The sequence below is a fragment of the Rhea pennata genome, chromosome Z, assembly GCF_028389875.1.
Source record: "Rhea pennata isolate bPtePen1 chromosome Z, bPtePen1.pri, whole genome shotgun sequence".
Lineage (NCBI taxonomy): Eukaryota > Metazoa > Chordata > Aves > Rheiformes > Rheidae > Rhea > Rhea pennata.
Genome location: NC_084702.1, coordinates 70,373,558 through 70,388,585, shown reverse-complemented (window position 1 = coordinate 70,388,585; position 15,028 = coordinate 70,373,558). Strand labels below are relative to the sequence as shown.

At 44.9% G+C, this 15,028-nt stretch overlaps 1 protein-coding gene across 1 annotated transcript in view; it reads right to left on the bottom strand.

Annotated features, from left to right (window-relative positions):
- CCBE1 (collagen and calcium binding EGF domains 1) overlaps positions 1-15,028 on the bottom strand; it is a 104,115-nt gene that overhangs the window by 27,196 nt on the left and 61,891 nt on the right. The window lies entirely within an intron of this gene.

The window sequence follows — 15,028 nt, the reverse complement described above, 5'->3', positions numbered from 1 at the left end:
TAGTCCTAGACCCTATTTCTGTTACTGAGGAACAGCATGTTATTTAGAGAAAAATGCAAGAGTCTGAGAATCTGCCGCATACTGAGTTACAGCCATTAAATATTCCACTGACACTGAAGCACAACTTAGCATATCCTTGCCAGCAGGTTTATTCTAATTAAAACAACTGGGTATTCCATCCACACCCTTTCCGAAAGTCTTAGCTGCAACGGCATTTTGAAGCAATGAGTTCTGTAAGTAAATTAGATGTTTTTGAAAAATTTCCGAGTCTCTTCTTCAATTTTGTTGAATGCTCCCATGATTTACTGGTAAGGAGCTTCAGAAATACCTCTCCTCAACATTTTTCCACATCATGGGAGCTTTAAATCATATCTAATGAAGCAGCACAGGGGAGGGATACATGCTATCAGGCTTACACTCCAGAAACCAATTCCCCCAGACAACAATTTCCCAGTTCAAGATTACAGATCTCTGTTTTAGGGCACTCTGTACTCCAGAGTAAGCTTCAAACATCAGCATGATTTTGCTGGGGCAGTTGATACTTTGGAGTTAATACACAGGAAATACAATACTACAATACCCATTTCCCTGAACATTACATTACAATGTTGTGATGCTTGTATTTTTTCAGCCTTTTACATTCCTGGAGAGAAATCTATCAAACTTATAGACACATCAGTTAGATGTGTCTCTCTCTCTCTCTCTCTATATATATATACATATATATATATATATATAGTTAGACACATCATTAGCAAAGGCATTTTAATAGCAATGCTTATTTCAAACATCCAGCTCCAGGTTGACATGTCTAATCAATGTCGCACAGCAGCAATCTCATTATATATAATGAGAGGTAAGAGAGGGTCCCCACTGATAATTTTAATGACTGAATAACTTTCAGCAAGGCAGTTGCTAGGCAGCTATACATATGAGCATGCCTCAAACATTGTAAATAATGCTCAGTTGGGTAGGAAGCTCAACCATTAAGATGTGGAAATTAATTTGATTCATTATCATTAAATCTGGTTTTCAAAAGGAGTAGCTTTTAGCAGACCTATCTGTTACAGCCTTTAATAGGGTGGCCCAACTTTTTGATACCTCCATGACTAGGCAAGCTGATCAGCAGCCCTGAGAACCTACCTTCATTACAGGCTTCTGTGGACCATTGCCTTGCAGGCCATGAGGGAAGCTTTCCATGAGCATCCTCACGACCTATAGACTGAAGATTCCTCCCCCCAGTGCCCAACACACAGTGTATCCAGACAGTTGCCTCTCAGCATTGTGTCACCAAGCTGTAGCTATTTGGTAGCCCCAGACAGGCAGGAAGAAAGGAATGTGGCTTAATTAAGCCACAACTTTATTAAGTTAGCTTATCTGGGAACTATCAGCAGTAACTCATCCAATGTGGCTCATGATGATTTTTCCATAATTGTTTCCACCTGGTGAAGGGCTGCTGTCCTCCCCCAGCCCCTAGCTACCTTCTAGCCTGCTATCGGGACACCACTGCCCATCTGTTCGGCAGCTGGAGAAAGAGTAGTGAGTTTACTCTTTTTTCCAGAGACTTTAGGGCGTGCTTTCCCTCCCTTCGAGTCCAGAGTACCAGGGTGCTACTGGTACCAACAGACAAAAACTGAACAGCTCTCTTCAGCTCCTAATCTTTGACTTATCCTGGGCAAACCTCCTGGGCAGTCTGGGAGATGGACAGGAGGAGGCTGGCACTGGTTGTCATGCCATGCACAGGCCCCCGTGCCGCAGAGCAGGTTGGTCAGACTGAAGAGACTGGGGAATCCTGAACTGAGGAAAATACTTCTGTGAGTGAGTCGGGGTCCTACCATACCTGAAACTCTTTGGAAATGTGAATAATAATAGGATAAAATTTTAACTGAGATTTAATCTGTATCGGCAAGCAGTAACACGGCAGCAGCATGGTATCTGATGACAACTGGCTCAGAGCTACTTGATGCATTATACAGTTTTTTGTTATCACTATACATTTTTTTGTTATCTCAAATAGACGAGACTCCAAAGCTCTGCCATGGTATTTATGTTGACAATGATAAATAATGGCCATTTGATTACAGAAAAAAGAAAAGGGAAGGGAAGAGGAAGAGAAGTGGAAAGGGAAATGCAGAGGAAGGGAAAAGGGAAAAGGAAGGGGAAAGGACAAAGGAGAAAAAGAAGGGGGAAAGGGTAGGTGGGAAAAGAGAAGAGGTAAAGAGGAAGGGGGGAAAAAAAGTTTTATACAGGTTTCCAATGAGCATTATATGTTAAGGACACTCCTAGAGCTTGCTAAAAATGTCAACAGTACAAACAGAGGAATCCATACTAGGAAATATTTGTCTTCTAGGAGCAAAGCAGGCACAGCAATGCTTTGGCACAGTAATGCAAAGGCACAGCAATGCAAAGGCACAGTAAACCTTGACTCAAAAAGTGAGTTCTTATAATAAACTTTCCCCTTCTATCCTTACTTTACCCTTACTATGACGCAGGTTCAGACAATCCACCTTCAGGATTGCTTTACCCATAAAAAAGTAAGTAAGTCAAGAAAAAGCAATTTACTTCTCATCTGTTGTGGGCTAGGAGCACACACATGGGAGTTTCTAAAGCTTAGCTGATGCATGGAATAGCTTTACTGGAAGATGTAGCTGCTCAATATGTGGTCACACAGGTCAAATCCATGGTCTGTCATGCTATTTCTGACCTACAAATGTCAGGAGAGTCTCAGTTTAGGGGACATAAGAGCCATTTGACATTATATTTGGGTTTAGATATATCATTGCTGTTGTCCCAGGCAGTTGGCTGTTAGAAAATAATGTCAATGCAGTAAAGCAGCTAATGAAAAATATCTCACAGGTTCAGCTCTTGCGTAGCAGAACAGAGTCAAGGAAGCATGTGACAACCAACCGCTGGCATTGTGTTCAACAGCGCACCAGAAGCAAGAAAGTCTACCCTATGAGAAAGAAAAGCCAGCAGCGAATGTTGATAGGTCACTAAAAAAATGAAACCAGAAAATATTCAACTTCCAAATGTCAAAACCCTAAGAATATTATTTATTCTCAAGTGATATTTTCATTTTATTTTTTTTTCAGCACCAGTCCAACATTTTCATGGAAAACCAACACACTTCTTGACAAATGTATTTAACCAGAAAAACCTCAATTTCCTATTGAGAAAAGGTAGATTTTTTTTTTTAACTAGACTTCTCCAAACAATATCATAACATGAACTCATGCAAGCCTGTGCGGTATCTTCAGGACCTGAGTCAGCAAGAGCCACAGCATTGCTGTGTTTAATTGCACAAAGGAGTCTTTGTCAGGATGGCTACTTATTGTGTCTGCCCTGACTTCTTCTTTGATCATCCTGAATTTCAGAAATATGCAGTGCAGCAAAAATGCAAATGTAAAATACAGTAATTAACTTACAAACATTAATTAGTCAGCTATGAAAGCGAACCAACAAGGTGCCTTAAAAAAAAAACTTTGTTTTTTTCACATTATATATAAAATACAAACGAGAGCCAGGTCTGTCTGCCAAGGCATGCACAGACAAGGCCCATCTGCTGCGCAAGTGTCTTAATGAAGTAGCGCAGTAGCTGTGCGAAGTTTAGCCGTAATTCACAGGGAGAGAAGATTTATAGCAACATGGTGTAAAACTGAAACAATACACTTTATTTTTGTTTGCTGTTCTGTGGGATACATACCAAAATCTTGAGTAAGAGAGGATGGCCTCCCTGTAGCCAGTCGCTCAATATACACTGTGCCATGATTTCCAGACTCAGTCTTTTTCCACAGTTGTGCAAAGAGATAATTTATGATCACGTTGGGTGTAACTCATCAAGGTCCAAGTCCTACCAATTCCAGTCGCTGTCCCTAGCTCAGGGTGAATGACACAGCGCAGGGTGCATGTCTTTTACTGCCCAGGAAACGCAGCAGCACCTATGACCACAGTAGGTATATGTGCACTAATCTATTTCTGTTAACTGACTGAATAAAGCAGGATAAAAGGGAGGATCTACTAGAGCAACAACAGAGACCTACCCTTCATCAGCAAAGCTGGAACTTGGACCCCTGAAAGCAAATCATTGCAACCAATTACTTGATTGTTTTTGAAAGTTGGATTTTCAATGATTAATGGTTTGCCAGAGTCTAGGTCATGTTTCTCATCAGCTACTTCAGTCAAACAAATTTACAACATTTTTTCTCTTTTTTTAAAGAAGCCTTACTGTCTGTTCCTTTGCTTGACTCTGGTTATTAACATCAGTATCAGAAACAAAATCCAGTTCCAGTTATTGTTAATAGGAAGGTTTTGATAAGATTCACAATTTATAGACTCCTCTACTGTGAACATAAGCCAGGGACCAGATCCTCCCCTGGCAAAAGCAACGTACCTCTATTAACTTTGGTGGACCCATGCCAGTTCATACTAACCGAGGGCCAGCTGATGATTTTGAAAGCACTCTGATACGCTGTTTGGCTGCTCTTTTTTATAATGTATTGTTAACTGACTCCCTCTCTCCTACCTACTCCAAATGCTGTTTTGTCTCATCTTTTTATGGTGCTGGAATAGAAATTGCGGTTCCTTCGTCTCAGAGAGTATAAGGGACCTTCCAAACTGCTCAAGTGATTTGTAGCCAATGCAGGACGCAGTACCTGTGATGAGCGCACATGCCTCTACCAAGGAGCAACAACATCTAAGCGGCCTCAAAGGGGGCAGGAAAGGATATGTAAACCAAGCATGGATATGGGAGCGGAGGGAAGGATGAAAGGGCTTGAAGCCTCCTTCCCTGGCAGGCCAGCTTGCGCCGGGTCGCAGCCCCTGGCTGAGCGTGCGGCCGTGGAGCTGCGGTGGGCGGCTGTGCCACCTCGCACGTTTCGTGAACGCCCAGAGAGCCTGCAGCTGGGACGCTGAGCGTGCTCAGAGGGAGAATCTCCAGGTTTCCCAGTCCGGTGCAGAGTCCATCTCAGGAGAGCAGCGATCCGGCATCGCGGCTGCACAGAACTGGGCTATGCTCCATGCGCAAAAGGCAAAGCTTGGTGAGCTCCAGGGAATTTAGCCATCGGAAGTATCTGTCCAGCGTCCAGCCCTCGGCTCTCCCGGGTGCAATGCAGCGCACCTCGCCACGCTGCGCTTCGTGGGCTTGGTGCAGTAAGTTAAACACTACGAGGTGTGCAGACGAAATCTGGGCAGACCACCTCCCCGAACACCTCCCCACCACGTCAGCGGGTCAGCGTGCCCAGGAGAGCCATGCACTCGGACTATTTTTGCTTTTGGGACACAGGGGAATGGGTGGGTACATAGCAAACGCTGCAGGCAGCCCCCACCACCCCGGGACAAGAGTTTGCTCATGAGTTTGCTCACCGCAGCAGCAAGCAGCAGCTAGAGCGAAGCTTTTTGGGTCCGTTCTGGACAAAATACAGACCATCAGAGGTGTTTCCTATGATCGTTCCTTCTGATCCGTAGTGAAAGAAACCTGTGTGTTGGAATTTCCATTTGAAACCGTAGAGACTAGGGCTTTGGGGGAAGCCGTAACGCTGCGCTGCAGGGCCAGGACCGACTTTGGCCCGTGTTGCTTCCAGCCGCAGCAGCATCTCGGGCTGCAGCGCCGTCGGCTGACCCCAGACTAACCGTCGGGTGGTCCCTCGCCGACTGGCACCACTGGCAGCCACCAGCCCTTGCAGCAGGCTTCACATAACGATGCCCCAAAATGACCAAGTCATTTGGCGGCGAGCTTTCTCTGAGCAAAGAAGGAAACGCTCACAAGGAAAGTATCACACAACTTCAAAAAGGGAACGAAATCACCCCTACCACCCCTGGAAAAGCCATTTGTGGGATATTTTACATGCATGCAAACATCTTCAGAATCACATATGTGGTTCCTTCAGTGCTGCGTTGTAATCTCTTCCCTTCTGTCTTGGATTTTGATTTTCTTTTTTTTTAGTGCAAGGGAATGTTCATATGGTTTATTGTTAGACAGCATGTCAGAAAAAGCAGAACGATTAAACAAAAGACTTCTGACTGCTCTCATCTGCTTAGACTCAGCTTTATATACATGTTGTCAGCTTTGTCTTGCCCTTTTTATTATAGCTTTCTTTCATTTTTTGGAGTTGTACCAGGAAAATGATTTTGTTTAGTTTCACAGGTGAAGTTGGTTTGGATTTTACTAAATCAAATTAATGTTTGACAGGTGTGAAATTTAGTGGGAAGAAAAAATTAATTTTACACAAAAATGGCACTGTTTGCATTTGCTACATAGTCTAGCAATCTGGCAAAGCATGATGCTTTCTCATAAGTATGTTTTATTTTGTAAAAATGAGTAGTCTTTCAAACCTCACTTGAAATGTTCCAATACTCAGCCCTTGTTTTAAAATAACTCACCCCTTTGAGATTTAAAGTAAAAAAATAAAAATAAAAAAGAGAATATAAGTCTTTTTTTTTTCCAGCATCTCTGACTTCCAATCAGAGGACTGGAAGCCAAATTTCCTTCCAAGACTGCAAATAGCATGTCTCACTGATGGCACACATTCAATTATTTATCTAAACAAAGGTGAGCCAGAGTACAGGACTAATCACAGCACATCTGTCCAGTCTCTTGGATTTTTAAACTTCCATGACTCTTCACTTCGAGGCTCCAATTTCCTATCACATATTCTTGATAGATAGAAAGTAATAAATTCCATTTCAGTAACGAAAGCAGTGCCAGAGCAGAGCCGTAAGGAGCTCTGCTCGTTTGCTGGCTGCCGTTCTTTTGCTAGGTCACTGGAGTCAAACAGCAATAAATTGCTGGCAGGCTCTTAGGTTTACTGAGTTCAGTCCAATCCAATGCAGTTTATATAGCATCCTTCATCAACAAGATCGCAAAAATGCTGCATAAGCAACGTCTAATAAACTCCATTTAATAAACAACGAAAGGCAAGCGCCTTTTATATATGCGTGCACAGGAAAGCACATCACAGAAACTATGCAAGCAAGGCAGATTTCTAAAGCTGGTTCTCCAAACAGGACATAAATCCTCATTAACCTTAAGAGGCAAGCTAATAACTTGGTTGACATTCACTCGGGGATGAAGGGGGCAGCTGCTGCCTAAGGGGCCGATCCTGATCCAGCAGAAATCGCGGTCAGTTTTGCCATGAGCATGTATCATACTTGACCCAGACTAATAAACTAAGATTCAGGATGACGCTTGAGCGCGTGCTCAGCTCTGGGGATGTGCTACAGCTGCGCTTTTAGGAAGGGCAGCGTTAGACACTCACTTGTGGCATAAACTGAAGCAACTCTGGCTCGCGCTCAGGTGTCATTGGAGCCGGGGCAGAGCTCTCTCTGATTTTGGTGTATTCAGGATTGGACAAATGGGCCCGCTCCTTCACTCCTCCCGCAGACAGGCCATCCACCTGCACCCTAAATGCACCCCCACACACGTAACTCGTGCTCCTTATCTGAAAGCCGTACTTCAGATACGATAATTTGGTTTTCAATTATAAAAGGAAAATGTGGTTGAATTTGAAACTCAGTCTTTGGGAAGAAGGTGAAAGGAAATTATTCCAGTCAGGCTTTTGTTTGGGATTTAAATCACTGGAGCTGGGGAGAAAGACACAAGTCATCAGCTTTTAGGAAAGTCAGATACCATAGAAAACCGTTCCAGAAAGCGCCATTCCGAGCACCTCGCTCTGTACTCTGGCTGCCCCCACACCAAATTTGGTAGCTGGGTTTCTAGCTCGACGCTAGGGAACCTGCAAGACAGCGGGAGTCCGAGGATGGAGGCTGCGTTTGGCAGCGCCGCCTCTCCGGCACGGAGAACTTCCTACCGAAAGGACAACACCCGCCGGCGCGGGGGAAGGAGGCGTACGTGAGCTCATCCCGGGGCAAGGCGCAAAACCACAGACACGAAGGGTCACCGGAGCAAGCCGGACTTCTTGCACCCACCTCACCGGCGCGCCGCACCGTTTGCCTCTCTGGAGCACAGGGGAGACCCCAACCCCAAACCGTGGCCAGCGCTCCCGGGTCTTCCCCCTTCGTCCTCCTCACGAGGACAGCAAAGCCAAACAGCATGTCGCGGCTGCTATTCGTGCTACTTAAAGCACTGTCAGGGGGCCCTGAAATACGGTTAGCGTTGCAGACAAGGCAAAATCCTTCCCAGAAGAAGGTAAAAGCGCAACGCGGGGTTCACGTTTCCTTCCCTGCTCACAAGTACCTAAACAACAGCAGCCCCTCCTTTACGCTTTGTTGCGAGGATCTTACCCAAAATTAAGCCTGAAAATTAAGGGACAGTAATTTTCCACGTCTCTGCCTTTGTCAAAGCCAAAAAGCCTATGAATCAAAGGGCTACAATTCAACAGCCTGTCTCCCCTCTTCAGCAATACACACTTTGCAAAGGAAATTGCGCTAGTTAGTGACTACCTCGCTATTCCAGAGTAAGAAGAAGGTTGCCACTCGTTTCCTGGACACTACATACTGTCTACTGACAACAGGTATTAAACAGCTCCCACGTTCAAAGCACACGCTTTGTAAGAGTGCAGAAAGTACAGTGATCTAATTTTATAGCTGAGGAACCGCATAAGGGCACTTAACAGCCACTTACGCCAAAAGATTTTTATCCCCCCAGTATGAGGGTAGAGTCATAGGGGCATGACCCTGCTTCAATGTAGCTAAGGGAATTTTTCAAAATAAGATTTCAGCCATCCTATAAGCAGCAGAAATAAATCCTAAGGAAAAAAAAATCCTAATTTTAGAATCATAGTTTCACAGCATAATTTTGGTTGCAGGGCATTTTTGGAAATCTTCGGAGCCAACCCCTTCGCCTCTGTGCATTTTCCCCTTACATCTACTTAGGATTTCCTTTGCTGCAAGGTGGGGCTGTCATCTCCTGTCTCTTTGCTGTGCACCTCTGATAAAAGCCTGTCTCTGTCTTCTCTGTAACTCCCCACCAGGCAGCTGGAGGCATCAATTACATTTGCCCCTTAGCAAATGCCCCTTAGCGCTCTCTTTTCTCCAGGCTGAGCAAACCCAACTCCCCAAGGCTCTTCTTGAACATGATGTGCTCCAGCCCCTCAGGTATCCGAGCTCTGGTTTGTCCATACCAAATTACAGGTAACCAAATCGAACGGTATCATTAGCAGACAGCCTTTGAAACAGATTAAAGAAACGGAAAAGAAAAAAATAAAAGTGGTTTGCTAAGTTGTGAGGGAATTGGAGTTTTGGTCGCCTCCCACCACTTTCTTTCCCCCTTTCCTTCCATTTTCTCAATAAAATTTTAAAAGATGTAAAAATGAAAAAGGTAGAAACTCCTGAATGCAATATATACAATGCTATTTGTCGTGATAGTGTTTTCAAACAAAAGAGCTGGCCACTCTGATCACTGTCTAAGTAACAAGGCTAAGTTAAATTTGTGTTTCTAATATATTTTCAACATCAATAGCAGCAATTGAATTAACTTCTTAATGTAAACCCTTGGAAATCTCTATAAAGACACTAAAGAAGAAATTATTTCAAAAGCGCTTCACTGATCCAGATGTTTTTTTCTTTTTTCTCTCTCTTTTATTGTTCCCAGAGAAGACCTTGTAAAAGCTGAAACTGCTTATTAAGTATACAGACTTAATGAATTGGACAAGGAAAATAATTCTTACCATAACATGTTCACAAGCCAGATCCATGTTTATTGTCCACGGAGATGATAGCAAAATACTCTCTATATACAGAGCAACCTCTGTTAGGACAGAATCTACCTCCATGCTTCCAGCATACAGACCAGATCTGTTTTTAAAATAACGCAGCATGAAAGTTCACTGAATTATACAGTGGTGCTGCACCATGGCCCCAGCGCAAAGGATTATTTTTGCAGACGCACATCTGCGGGTTATTTGTTGCAGGGTAGAGTGGATGGAGTAAATCCTGAAACAATTCACTAATTAGGCAAGTATTACTGGAACGAGCTGTTATTTACGTGGTGTCATGAGAAGGAACAGTATCTGCCACTGCCGCCGTGGGGACGCTGCAACGGTGTCTGCACTGCTCTCCCCGTCTTTATAGCTGCTTCTGTTCAGTTTAGGCTGCAGTCAAATAGATGATGGAAAGTTCATGAAGCAGTTTTAGATGCGGCAGTTTGACTGGCTCCTCTGTTTGAACGGCAGGAGCAGGAACGCAATATACGGCCCCTTTTACTGTCAGTGAACGGGCTGCAGTGATTTTAGCATGGAGGGGACTGGACCTCTAAATGTCAGTTAATCCTGCTCTTTTCAAATATGTGAGCAAACAGGTGGCATGTGACCATTTTAAAACATAAAGAGTGAAGTTGTCCTCCAGAGCCCTCCTTGCATTTCCCCACGGCGCACTGCTTTCAAGCCAGTCGCAGTCTGACCGTGGTGTCAATTGCCCATTAGCCAAGCACTAATTGTGCGCCCGCCCGACCACGACCGCGTCAGGTCCTCACCAAGCAAACCGCAGCCCCAGCCCGGAGCACAGCCCACTTCCTATTGCTTAATTTAACTTAGTTGACACTGGATGCGGCTTCGCTCTCCCCATGCATCCCCCATCCTGCCGCTGCTGGAAGATGATTTTAGCCCTGAGTGACCTACTAAGGTCAAACCCAAGATCTTGATGAGATGCAGAAAGTCTACCAGGGCAGTTTACCCCTCTGCTGACCCCAGTGCCCGAGGTCCCAGCTGCTCACCCGGCACGCTTGTTACTCGCTGCCAGGCTTCAGCTGGGATAAAGCCAGCCATGCTGCCACTGGCAATGCAGGCACACGGATACGATGTCCGTGCCCTGCAGAGACCATGGACACGATCATCTGAACCAGCCAGCGGCCTGCGCTCTGCTCCCTGTTGAGGGTAACAGCCACAGCTTTTGCTGTCCAGTTCAGCTGCCAAACTGATCCTCATTTCATCCCAGAGGAGGAACTCCATCATCTCTAAGAAATTTATGCATTTTTTTTACAGCTGTCTGAAGAGGTCAACCTCTTGCCAGCCTTCCCATCGCTGCATCTGGCTACAAAGAGGCGACTGCGTTTGAAAAGCACTCTGCTCCTTACCAGCACAGTTTGCCGTTTGGAGAGGCCGTGTGAGGGGGCAGGGGGCACAGATGCCAGCCTGGCCCACCCCGTCCTCGGGCGGCTCGCAGAGGTGTGGTCCTCAGCCGGTGGGGATTGCGCATGATGGGAGCAGGAGCGCTGACTTTTGGGAGGAAACATGCACGCTTCTCACACTACACTGCAGCTTGCTCTGGAGAGCTGCAATCCACCCCCCATCCCACCCATCTCTCTCTCTCTCTCTCTCAAAAAAAAAAAAAAATCTTTTACCCATTTAAAACAGATCTTTCCCGTGAATGGGAAATTGCAAAGTCAGAATCTGCAATCTTGCCAAGCTTGCGCTGCCTGGGAAGGAAGAAATGGCTTCAGCTGTATTAGCCCATTAATCAGAGAAGCTAAGCCATAAGAATTTGGCCCGCAGTGCAACTGGTAGTGATAGTATGTGCTTCACTTGGGGAATTTATTTTTTAATCCTTGATAAGCTTTATTCTCACTTTACCTATAAAAATAAGTATTTCCATGAAAGCATATCAATTTTAGGCTTTTGGCTCACTCTAATATTACTTTCTCCCCCCCCCCTTTTTTAACAAGAGTGAAATTTTTATGGTTATAAAGAAACTCTCCAGGAAGTTCAAAACAAAGCCAGTGTCCTTGCTGTGGTCTGAACTGGTGTGCTGTGCTGCGCCGAGGTGTGCTCCTAACCTGTGCCGTGCTCCTCTACAGGAGTGGAAACACTTCTCCGGTGAGGAAAGGGAGCCCTTTGGAGAAGATACCTATCACGTCCTTTCGTAAAGCACCTTGGGAGGAAGGTGTTCTCCATCTGGAAGTTATCACCAACATGTAACTGGAGGCTTTAGAGAGAGTCAAATGGCACATGCAGAGGCGCATTAAAACATTTTGCTTTGTATCGTGCTTCATCTTGGATAATTGCTTTAGTGTTGGCTGTTCCACTTTATTTAAATAAATTTATTAAATTTATCTATTCTTCCATGGTGCTTGTTTTTTTCTACAATTTACCTAATTCTACTGTTCGACTGAGGCTTTTCCATAGCAACAACTGATGTCTCTAGCGATTGTTTTGGTGTTACAGATGCAAAAAGGGAGATTCCTTTTCTTTGCTGTTGGTTTGCAGGATTATGCATTCACCCTTGCACCGATTAGGCATCAGAACTGAAATATGGTCATGTTTCAGGCACTAGTGCCCGCAGGCCCATATATAATCTATCCTCATACATCCTCTCCTAAAACCAGTGTAAACTGGGGATGACTCTATCAGACATGGTGGATCAAGTCCTAGCCTAGGTAACGACTCAGAGCAAACACACCGTGATCTCTGGAGTGACTCTGGGGTTAGAAGCATCCGAATGGGCTAAAAATCTTGACTCAGAGACAAATAAATAAATAAGAAAGACTAGAGTGAGATCAGAATCAGAGTTACTGATCATTTTACTCATAAAATCGGGTTTGAGAAATAGAGGTAGTGCTGTTTTAAAGTGCTAGGGTTGCTGCTAGAAGGCATCAAGAGGAGATAGTTGGCCTCAGACCTGTTCAGCAGCCCTCAGAGGGGACTCTGTAAGAGCTCAGCTCCGCAGGATCTGAGCTTTTCCTGGCATTCGGCACTGTTTTTCTTTACGAATGTCCCTCCGACTTCCCTGTTTTGTCAGGTTTCCCCTCCTCGCTGACAGTCCCATGACGGACCCTCCTGCACGCTGATGCAGTTGCAGCGTTCAACGGCTTCATCCACCGGTGCGGTTTCTTTTCAACTCCCTTTCACGGGTTTTTCTTCTGGCGACGGGTTTTTGCTCCGTGTGCCTGACCTCTGCGAGCCGTGACGAAGGCGAGCGTCCCGCTGGGTGTCAGCTCAAAGGGGCGCTTGACGCCAGCGACGCGTGTTTGCTCGTGGGAGCACGCCTCCCTCGGCCCCGCTGCCGCCGGGTTTCAGCACTGCGCTCGCAGAGCCGCTGCTTTGAAAGCTAAACCTGGCGCATCCGAGCAAAACCCTTTTGTGACCAGCTGCTGTTTCTCCCCTATCCTCAGCACCATGTTTTTCTATTTCATTAGTACATTTAAGGTGTTACCCGATGCATGGTCTGATGCAAAATGATTTCTTAACTGCTGTTTTCCTCTCAATATTATCTGGACTACTGGATTCTTCATTTCCTTGGCTACATCCTAACCCCAGCATGCATGTCTCCTTACTGTGGGTATGCTGGTGCCCAGGAGATCCTGGAGCACCAGATCCCTGTGGATGCACATCGAACCACCTGCACGGCCCTCGCTGCATCACGGCATCGCCTGACGGACTCTGTGTTGTCCGCACAGCGGTTAGACGACTGTGGCAATGTACAGCCCCTTCCCAGACGGTGTTTCGTGCTCTCCACAGCCTTCACGCAGCCCATCTGTGCCACCGTTTCTTGCAAGACCTTTTGTAGGCAGCGGAGCGACAGCTCTGGCCCCTGCGGCTTGGCAGACGCGAGAGGCCGGGGACGGACACAGGACCTAATCCCCTGCAAGAAGGTGTTCACAAGTGTTGGCAGATGCCAAATCGATTGACTGCTCAGGACTAGCTGCAAAACTGAACACACATAACAACTTTGATAATTTCTTCCTACTAATGATCTTCTAACGTGTTTCTTGCTACTACAGTCATTAATAAACTTCCCAATATTTTCAAATTGCTGCTGAATTTAGCTCTGTTAAATTTAGCTCTGAGGCTCCATCAGTATCTGCAAAACCAGGGTTAAGATTGCAAGATGCATACCTCCTTTCCTCTCAGAACACACATTTTGCGTCAGTTTGGACAGCCTCTATATTCCCACCAGTTTATCCACGTGCAATCCCTACATATTGTCTTTAAGTCTGTTCCACAGCTCACACAGTAGACTTATGTGGTGGTAATATTTTATCTAGAATAAGCAAAACTATTTGTTTGGTTTCGTACTCTGTTTACCAGTTGGATTTTATTCCCAAAGCACTTAAAAGAAGAAACCCTCAACATTTTTATAGCTTGAGATATCAATCTGATTCTACAGTTATTTGAAAGCGCTAAACTACATCTGGCACACTTTAATATATCTGGAATAACGGTTTGGCACATGCTGTAAAGCAGCCTCCCCCAAACACGTACATAGGAGGCCTCATACTTCAAACTGAAATGAGTATCATGCACATTCCCAGAGAAATTTCATCTCTTAGTTTAGAAAAATATTTTTTCCCCTTTTGCTACCTAATGAAGTGCCTTGTTCATCACTATCGCAACCCTGATGGGCACAACGTGTATTACAATCTCACCATCTGCATCACTCGCATTCCTGAACGCAGAATCTCAGCCAGATGTCTGACTTATCTCCAAGGCACTGACTTCGGTCAGATGTTTTTTATTTAAATGAATCGCAAAACTAACAGAAACCGAGTATCTATTATCTATCACAACTGCAGATAATAGCTCAGAATGAATTTATCTTGAGCTGTTTTATTGTTACCCTTGCCCACACAAACACTTCTGTAGATGAATCATCTAAAACACAACAACAAAAATCAAAGGAAAGGGCAGGCAGGATATTAAGCAGAGTACTTCATTAGAGATGAAGTGTGCAGATTGTGCTACAAACAGAAGGAAAACACGCTGCTCTTAACAATACAGAGATACCAAAGCAACCCAAATTATAGTGACACAGAGCACCAATTCGGAGCCGGCAGCATCGGTGCTCAGTAGTAATAAATGCCCCTATGGACAACGGGACCATAACTTGAACACTGCACCTACTCTCTTCTCCTTACACAGAGACCTTGTGGCTTCTACTGAGAACTCATGTGCAGTTTTCCAGCACAAACCCCCCACTTTTCTTTGAAAAAAAAAAAGTTTGTCTTCATTTAGAAACACGTAGTTATTACATGTTCTTCTCTGACTGGGATTTTTGGAGCTTTCCACCCTCCTAATTATTACTGGTAGTAGTAATAACAGCTTTTTACTTCCATGATGTTAACCACTGGAGTATGAGTGCT